The sequence below is a fragment of the Rhinopithecus bieti genome, unplaced genomic scaffold (genome assembly GCF_001698545.2).
Source record: "Rhinopithecus bieti isolate Rb0 unplaced genomic scaffold, ASM169854v2 scaffold_11380, whole genome shotgun sequence".
Taxonomy (NCBI): Eukaryota; Metazoa; Chordata; class Mammalia; order Primates; family Cercopithecidae; genus Rhinopithecus; species Rhinopithecus bieti.
The window spans coordinates 274225-282804 of record NW_016807225.1 but is presented as its reverse complement, the minus strand read 5'-3'; the positions used below and the strand labels follow the sequence as shown (position 1 = coordinate 282804).

At 43.9% G+C, this 8580-nt stretch overlaps 1 protein-coding gene across 5 annotated transcripts in view; it reads right to left on the bottom strand.

Annotated features, from left to right (window-relative positions):
* PTGR2 (prostaglandin reductase 2) overlaps window positions 1–8367 on the bottom strand; it is a 34234-nt gene extending 25867 nt beyond the window's left edge. Inside the window, exons 1-2 of one of the 5 annotated variants that reach the window (XM_017880481.1) lie at window positions 8180–8367; window positions 1195–1278 (exon numbers count right to left, since the gene is read on the bottom strand). The gene's annotated coding sequence lies outside the window, so the exon portion shown is untranslated. Of the gene's footprint in view, window positions 1–1194; window positions 1279–7027; window positions 7096–8065 lie in introns of those variants that run through there. The other 4 variants (XM_017880478.1, XM_017880476.1, XM_017880477.1 and 1 more) reach the window with 4 other exon arrangements.
* Between the last annotated feature and the right edge of the window lie 213 nt (window positions 8368–8580).

The window sequence follows — 8580 nt, the reverse complement described above, 5'->3', positions numbered from 1 at the left end:
TTTTAGAGACAGGGTCTAACTCTGTCACCCAGGATGGAGTGCGGCTAAACTTTCCTTCCTCATTTTAAGAAGCAAATAGAAACTCAAATGAATACAAAAGTAATAATAATAAAGTCTGAAAAATTAGGAAATTAGAAAATTTAAAAATTAGAGGCATGAGAAAAATTTGTAAGAAAAGATCATCATTATAGAAACTTAAATGAATATAAAATAATAATAAAGTCTGAAAAAATAGGAAGTAGGAAATCAGAAAATTTGAGGTATGAGAAAAATCTGTAAGAAGGAAAGGTTACCAGTAGAAGGTACTCATCTTCAGATATGTTTAATGCATATTTACTCTTCATAGAATTATTACATTTATAAGGTGGGAATAGTACATAAAGATCTTAATCTAACTGCTCAATTTACTAAAATTGAGTTCAGAAAAGTTAAGTGACTTCCCCAAGTGGGCAGCAGTGACCCAAATCTCTTAGGTTCTTTCCAAACCTGTTTTTATGATGCAGTTTACATGTCAGCACTGATATAAGTTAGTACATTTCACATAAAAAAGAAAAGCAAATTTTAAGACCAATAATAACATACTCTAAAGAAAGAAAAGCCACATATATTTGTAATGTAATCTTTCAGATGTTATGATTCCAAAATATTTTATTTCATCAACAAATGCCTGGATAAGTTACCACTTAAAAAACTAGTACACTGTGCCGGGCGCGGTGGTTCAAGCCTGTAATCCCAGCACTTTGGGAGGCCGAGACGGGCGGATCACGAGGTCAGGAGATCGAGACCATCCTGGCTAACACAGTGAAACCCCGTCTCTACTAAAAAATACAAAAAACTAGCCGGGCAACGCGGCAGGTGCCTGTAGTCCCAGCTACTCGGGAGGCTGAGGCAGGAGAATGGAGCGAACCCTGAAGGCAGAGCTTGCAGTGAGCTGAGATCCAGCCACTGCACTCCAGCCTGGGCAGCAGAGCGAGACTCCGTCTCAAAAAAAAAAAAACTAGTACACTGTTTAAAAATGGCCTTGATAAGCTAACACTTGAAAACTATTACATCATTTAAAGAGTTTCTTCTAATATCTCTACTAGTGTTAATATCTTACTACCTTAATTTACCACATGAACATCAGTTTTTATTCCTTCATTTGCATTAGTAATTATCAAAGATCACAGCTGTTCATTCATCACGAATACATACCAGGTCGAGAATTCAGTACCACTCTCTGAACAATCATCGCTCTGGTTGGGCAGTGGTTTCACAAGATTTCTGTATAAAATACTCCTATAAATAGAAAAATTTTTAAATCACAAATAAGATTTTAAGTATTCAACAATTTAAAATAAAAAAGAAGTCCATTTGTGTTTCCCAAAGAAGAGGGAGAAAAATCACATTTAGGATCCAAAAAGATAAACTCTCCTGTCAGTTTGCCTCCTAAAGCAAATACACGAAGAAAGACTAAATCTAGTTAGAATTTTTAACTAATAGGAACAAGTTCACTGAAGATTAAGTGGGGCAAAATATTTGTTTGTTTATTTATTTATTTATTTTGAAGATAGAATCTCACTCTGTCGCCCAGGCTGGAATGCAGTGGTATAATCTCTGCTCACTGCAAGCTCTGCCTCCCAAGTTCACGCCATTCTCCTGCCTCAGCCTCCTGAGTAGCTGGGACTACAGGCACCCACCACCATGCCCAGCTAATTTTTTTGTATTTTTAGCAGAGAGGGGATTTCACCGTGTTAGCCAGGATGGTCTCGATGTCCTGACCTCACCATCTGCCTGCCTGGGATTACAGGCGTGAGCCGCCGCACCCGGCCCAAGTGGGGCAAAATGTTTTTGGTCTCAGGTAATTCAAGCTCATTCATCTTCAAGCACACCATCATGAATAAGCCTCCTATGGCTCGATTAAAAGAAAACAACACAAGGCTAGTCCAAAGGTAGTGAGTTATCTCAACTGATTATTCACAGTCAGTAACAGGTCAGAACCTTTGTTCTACTCTTTCCCCCTTCTCAGTACGGCACCTGACTTGTTTTTAAATAAAGACAAGAAAAAAACATAAAACAAACAACATGATATATTCCTCCAGAGTTAGTAGTTAATCTAGTGGCAAAATAAAAACATTGCAGCCAGGCACGGTGGCTCATGCCTATAATCCCAGCACTTTGGGAGGCCGAGGCGAGTAGATCACGAGGTCAGGAGTTCGAGACCATCCTGCCTAACACGGCGAAACCCTATCTCTACTAAAAATACAAAAAAATTAGCCGGGCATGATGGCAGGCGCCTGTAGTCCCAGCTACTCGGGAGGCTGAGGCAGGAGAATGGCGTGAACCTGGGAGGCGGAGCTTGCAGTGAGCTGAGATCGCGCCACTGCACTCCAGTCTGGGCAACAGAGCGAGACTCCATCTCAAAAAAAAGAAAAACAAAACAAAACAAAACACTAACTGCTTAACTGATATGTAATCAAAATTTTTTTTTTTTTGGAGTCGGGGATGGAGTCTCACTCTGTCACCCAGGCTGGAGTGCCGTGGCGTGATCTCAGGATCTCAGCTCACTGCAACCTCTGCTTCCTCAGTTCAAGCGATTCTCCTGCCTCAGCCTCCCAAGTAGCTGGGATTACAGGCGTGCACCACAATGCCTTACTAATATTTTGTTTGTATTTTTAGTAGAGACGCGGTTTCACCATGTTGGCTAGGCTGGTCTTGAACTCCTGACCTCAAGTGATCTGCCTGCCTCAGCCTCACAAAGTGCTGGGATTATAGGCGTGAGCCACCAAGCCCAGCCACGTAACCAAATTTCCAAAAGCTCTTCTATTTGTTTATCAAAATAGAAATTCCTTTGCCTTCTTATCAGTGGTGAATTTAAAAAAACAAAAAACGGAAATTCCTTTATAGTTTAGCTAACAATAAAAGTAACATATCGAAGGAATTTAAAAATCCTTACCTTATAGGAAATTCCATATCACGATATGGCCAGTAAGTAAAGGACCAGTTTATTCTGTTTTGTTTTGTTTTTTGAGATGAGGTCTCACTATGTTGCTCAGGCTGGTCTCGAATTCCTGGGCTCAAGTGATCCTCCCATCTCAGCCTCCCAAAGTGCTGGGATTACAGGCGTGAGCCACTACACCTGGCCAGTTTATTCTGGATTTACAATTTGAGCTAATGAAGCAAGCAAAAGAAGTTCCAGTACTAGCACTATCTGACTTGTTGAAAATCACTTTGCTTACTTTATCCACCAGTGAAAATTAGAAAATCAAGCCCTTAGTGTTACTATGTGCCAAGCACTGTTGTGAGTGCTTTGTACAGCTTGACTACTGGGATACATGTCGAGAAATGTGACATTAGGTGATTTCATCATTGTGTGAACATCAAAATGTACTTACACAAACCTACATGGTACAGATGACACTAGACACCGAGGCTACATGGTTTAGCCTATAACTTCAGGGTACAAACCTATATGGCATATTGCTGTACTGAATGCTGCAGACAACTGGAACACAATGGTAAGTATTTGTGTATCTAAACATAGAAAAAGTACAGTAAAAATATGAGGTAAAAGATTTCAAAATGGGCGGGGCGCGGTGGCTCACCCTTGTAATCCCAGCACTTTGGGAGGCCAAGGTGGGCAGTTCACCTGAGGTCAGGAGTTCGAGACCAGCCTGGCTAACATGATGAAACCCTGTGTCTACCAAAAATACCAAAAAAATTAGCCGGTGGGTAGGTGGCGCATGCCTGTAGTCCCAGCTACTTGGGAGGCTGAGGCAGGAGAATCGCTTGTACCCTGGAGGCAGAGATTGCAGTGAGCCGAGATCACGCTACTGCACTCCAGCCTGGGTGACAGAGTGGGACTCCGTCCCCAAAAGAAAAACAAAAAAAAATGTTTTAATGGTATACCTATATAGGGCACCTTACCATGAATGGAGCCTACCAGATTAGAAGTTGCTCTGGATGAGTCAGTGAGTGAGTGGTAAGGGAATGTGAAAGCCTAGGACGTTACTGTAGGCTACTTAGACTTTATTAACACTATACACTTAGACTACACTACATTTCTTTTCTTTTTTTTTTGAAACGGAGTCTTGCTCTGTAGCATGGGCTGGAGTGCAGTGACGCAATCTCAGCTCACTGCAACCTCTGCCTCCCAGGTTCAAGCAATTCTCCTGCCTCAGCCTCCCGAGTAGCTGGGATTACAGGTGCATGCCACCACGCCTGGCTAATTTTTGTATTTTTAGTAGAGACAGGGTTTCACCATGTTGGTCAGGCTGGTCTCGAACTCCTGACCTCGTGATCCACCCGCCTCGGCCTCCCAAAGTGCTGGAATTATAGGCATAAGCCATCGCGCCTGGCCCCACTAAATCTCTTAAAAAATAAAGTAATACTCCAGGCGTGGTGGCTCATGCCTGTAATCCCAGCACTTTGGGAGGCTGAGGCAGGTGGATCATTTGAGGTCAGGAGTTCACAACCAGCCTGGCCAACATGGTGAAACCCTGTCTCTACAAAACATACAAAAATCAGTCGGGCATGGTGGTGCACTTCTGTAATCCCAGCTACTCGAGAGGCTGAGGCAGGAGAATCGCTTGAACTCAGGAGGTGGAGGTTGCGGTGAGCTGAGACTGCGCCACTGCACTCCAGTCTGGGTGACAGAGTGAGACCCTGTATGTATAAACAAACAAACAAACAAATAAATAAATAAAGTAATTGCACTAAAACGTTCTGATGACTATGACATCACCAGGCAAGAGGAATTTTTCAGTTCCATTATAATGTTATGGGAGGCTCATCGTCTGTCATTGTCTTAACCATCATTATGTGGCAAATGATTGTATAATCTCACTGGTTGTGACAGAACAGCTAGTTGCCCTCAGTGACTATCCTCTCCTACTGGACACTATGTTGCCCAGCTAAGATTACATTTTCCAACTTCCCCTTGAAGCAAAACCCAGCCATCACAGATTTAAACATAAACACTATGCCATTATTACACCTAATAGAAGTAATAGTACAAGTAATTCCTTATCATCATCTAATGCCTAGTGCATATTCAAATCTCCTGATGTTTCAAGGATGTCTTTTTACATTTGGTTCATTAAAATCAGAATTCAAGGTCCACGTACTACGGTTTGAGTCTCCCTTCCCTATTTCATGCCCTTGATTTGTTTCATTACTTTGTCTGTAGAATGTTCCTTGACTGCTTCCTCATGGTGTCATTTACCATCACAAGGTAAATGACTAGCTTTTAAAGAAAGAAGGAAATGTCTCTTCTATCTCCTTCCCTTATCTATGACTGCTAGTTACATCCAGAGGCTTGATTACTTCAGGTTCAATTTTTCAGGCAAGAATCTTTAAGGGTGGTGCCACATCCATTCATCACACCAAGAGGTCCATAATGTCACATAGGGCTACACGTGTTTTAAAAAGAAAACTTTCTACAGAATCTTCATATGTGTCAATTACATAAGGATTAAAAAGCCAAAGTTTTCCAAATTAAGTAGTAATAGAAGGATAATGGCTGAATTTTCAAAGTAGTCTTTCCAAATGAAATGTCATATTTGCCCTCTTCTCTAATTACTGTCAATGGTATGTTTTCTTTAAAATATTAATATGTATATTATAGATTTGTCCAAACACTGCTTATCAGCATGAAAAATATACTATTAAAGTTCTCTCACTCTCTATTAAATTAGAAACTTTTCAAGTGTCAAATACTACAATTAATACAGGATAATTGTATGATATCCCTCCACAGTACCAAAAAAACACACATTTACAATATAGATAACTTGGCTGGGCATGGTGGCTCACACCTGTAATCCTAGCACTTTGGGAGGCTGAGGCAGGTGGATCACTTGAGGTTAGGAGTTTAAGACCAGCCTGGCTAACATGGTGAAACTCCGCCCTACTAAAAATACAAAAATTAACCGGGCGTGGTGGTGGGCGCCTGTAATCCCAGCTACTCGGGAGTCTGAGGCAGGAGAATAGCTTGAACCTGGGAGGTGGAGGTTGCAGTGAGCCAAAACTGAGTCATTACACTCAAGCCTGGGGGACAAGAGCAAAACTTCGTCTCAAAAAAATAAATAAATAAAAATAAAATATAGATAACTGGATTTAGTCATAAAATTAACAGCTAAAATAAGACACACCAAGTTCCAAGATCTGAAAGAAGGGTATATTGTTAAATTCATCCCAAGTAGGGGAAAAAAACAGCAAATCCTATTTGCCTGGGATGCTATTCCTACTTGGTGCTAATATTCCAAAATAATAACAGATGAATTTGCTCTGACGTGATGATAAAGAGTGTGTTGAGTGTTTACCTTGCAGCCTGGAAAAGAGAAAGGTCATTTAACTAGGAAGAACAGAGTACTTGTCCTGGTTCTAACCAGGTGGGACCACTTGGAAAAAGTCCCTTCTGTCAACCTGTTTCCTTAATATTCCTAAACACCAGGAACTGAGCAAAGACTCATTCATTAGCCTGTTTAACCCACCTCCCCCACCCGCATCCCCAAAAAACTGTGAGGTTGGTAATATCATCCTCTCAATTTTATAGATGAGAAAAGGGGCCGGGTATGGTGGTTCAAGCCTGTAATCCCAGCACTTTGGGAGGCTGAGGTGGGCGGACCACCCGAGGTCAGGAGTTAGAGACCAGCTTGGACAACATGGCGAAAACCCACCTCTACTAAAAATACAAAAATTAGCCCAGCGTGGTGGCGGGCACCTGTAATCCCAGCTACTCTGGAGGCTGAGGCTGGAGAATCACTTGAAACCGGGAGGTGGAAGTTGCAGTGAGCCGAGATCATGCCACTGCACTCCAGCCTGAGTGACAAGAGCAAAACTCCGTCTCAAAAAAAAAAAAGAGAGAGAGAAAAAAAAGAGGCACAGAAAGATTGAATAATTCGCCCAAGGTCGCAAAACTTGTAATAACGCTAGAACCCATACTCCAACGCGGCACCTACTATTTCAATCACATTAGCTTCCTAATACCTTTTAATACCCTTATTTCGTGCAATTATTCTACCACTAGCAACTCTGTTGACCACACCTTGTTATAAAACATGTCTTTCCGGGCCCAACGCCATGGCTCACACCTGTAATTCCAGCACTTTGGGAGGCTGAGGTGGGAGGATCACTTGAGGCCAGGAATTTGAGACCAGTCTGGCCACCATGGCAAAACCCCACTCTACTAAAATACAAAAATTAGTAAGGCGTGGTGGTGGGCGCCTGTAGTCCTAGCTACACCGTAGGCTGAGGCTGGAGATTGAGGTTGCAGTGAGCCGAGATCCAACCAGGACACTCCAGCCTGGGAAAGAGTGAGACTTTGTCTCAACAAACAAACCACATGTCTCTCTGGATCTCTCTGCCAGTCTTCTCCTCCCCTTCCGGTTTTCTGGTCTCCTCCTTCCCCTCCCGAAGTCTCGCATGTGGAGATTCCTATCTGGCTCTTCCCTTTCTCAGTGACCTCACTGAGCCCTATGGCTCTTGCTACCAACCACTTTATATGGAAGTTGATAATAATTTGCGTCTCTAGCCCAGAATTTCAAACTAATTGCCCAGATCGTCAGCGCTAAGAGGATAAGGACTCGTCTGCTTTGTTCAATGATGTGAGTCCAGGCCCGGCGCAGTGGCTCACGCCTGTAATCCCATCACTTTGGGAGGCCGAGGCGGGCAGATCACGAGGTCAGGAGATCAAGACCATCCTGGCCAACACGGTGAAACCTCGTCTCTACCAAAACCAACAAGAAATTATCCGGGCGTGGTGGCACGCACCTGTAATCCCAGCTACTCGGGAGGCTGAAGCAGGAGAATCGCTTGAACCCGGGAGACGGAGTCTGCAGTGAGCCGGGATCAAACCACTGCACTCCAACCTGGGCGACAGAGCGAGACTCCGTCACACACACACACACACACACACACACACACACACACAAACACACAAATGTGAGTCCAATCCCCTAAGCCCGGCACATAGTAGGTGCTCAACTAATCTGTGTTAAATGAAAGTTCCAGAGGCACCTCAAACACAATTACGTCAAAACCTCAGGTTGCTTTCCCACAAGAATTCAAAAAAACACCCCAAAACCTGCTTCTGCTTCTCGAGCATTCCCTATCTCAGTGTTCTGGGCAATAACGCCAGTATCCCCGGTAGCTCCGGGAGGACGCCTGGAAGTCACCCTGGTTGAGTCTCCTCCCTCACCGCTGAGGCCCGAAGCAGCTTCGGGAGCCACAGTCGCAGCGGCCGCTCGCGCGTCACTGACCTTGGTGGAGCCCGGGTAAACGAAATCTCGCGTGATTTGCCTGAAAGAGTCTGTACTTCACGACTCCAGCTCGCCCCCAGGCCTCGGGCCTCCGACCGCAGTACGCAGGCGCGCGGCTAGGCCCGGCTCCGCGCCCCCTCTCCTCCCAGGGGCGGGGTTTGGAAGCTTAGGGAAGATGCCTGGACGCCCCACGTTTCCGGGAGAAGCAGGGGAAATGCGGCACGTCAGGGGAGAGTTACTAGTCTGGATAAAGTGCGTTAATAACTTAACCGAGATTGGTTCCCTGTGGCCACCCCCACTTCCTTGACCCAAAAAGCAAATCTTGCAACCTTGACCAGCG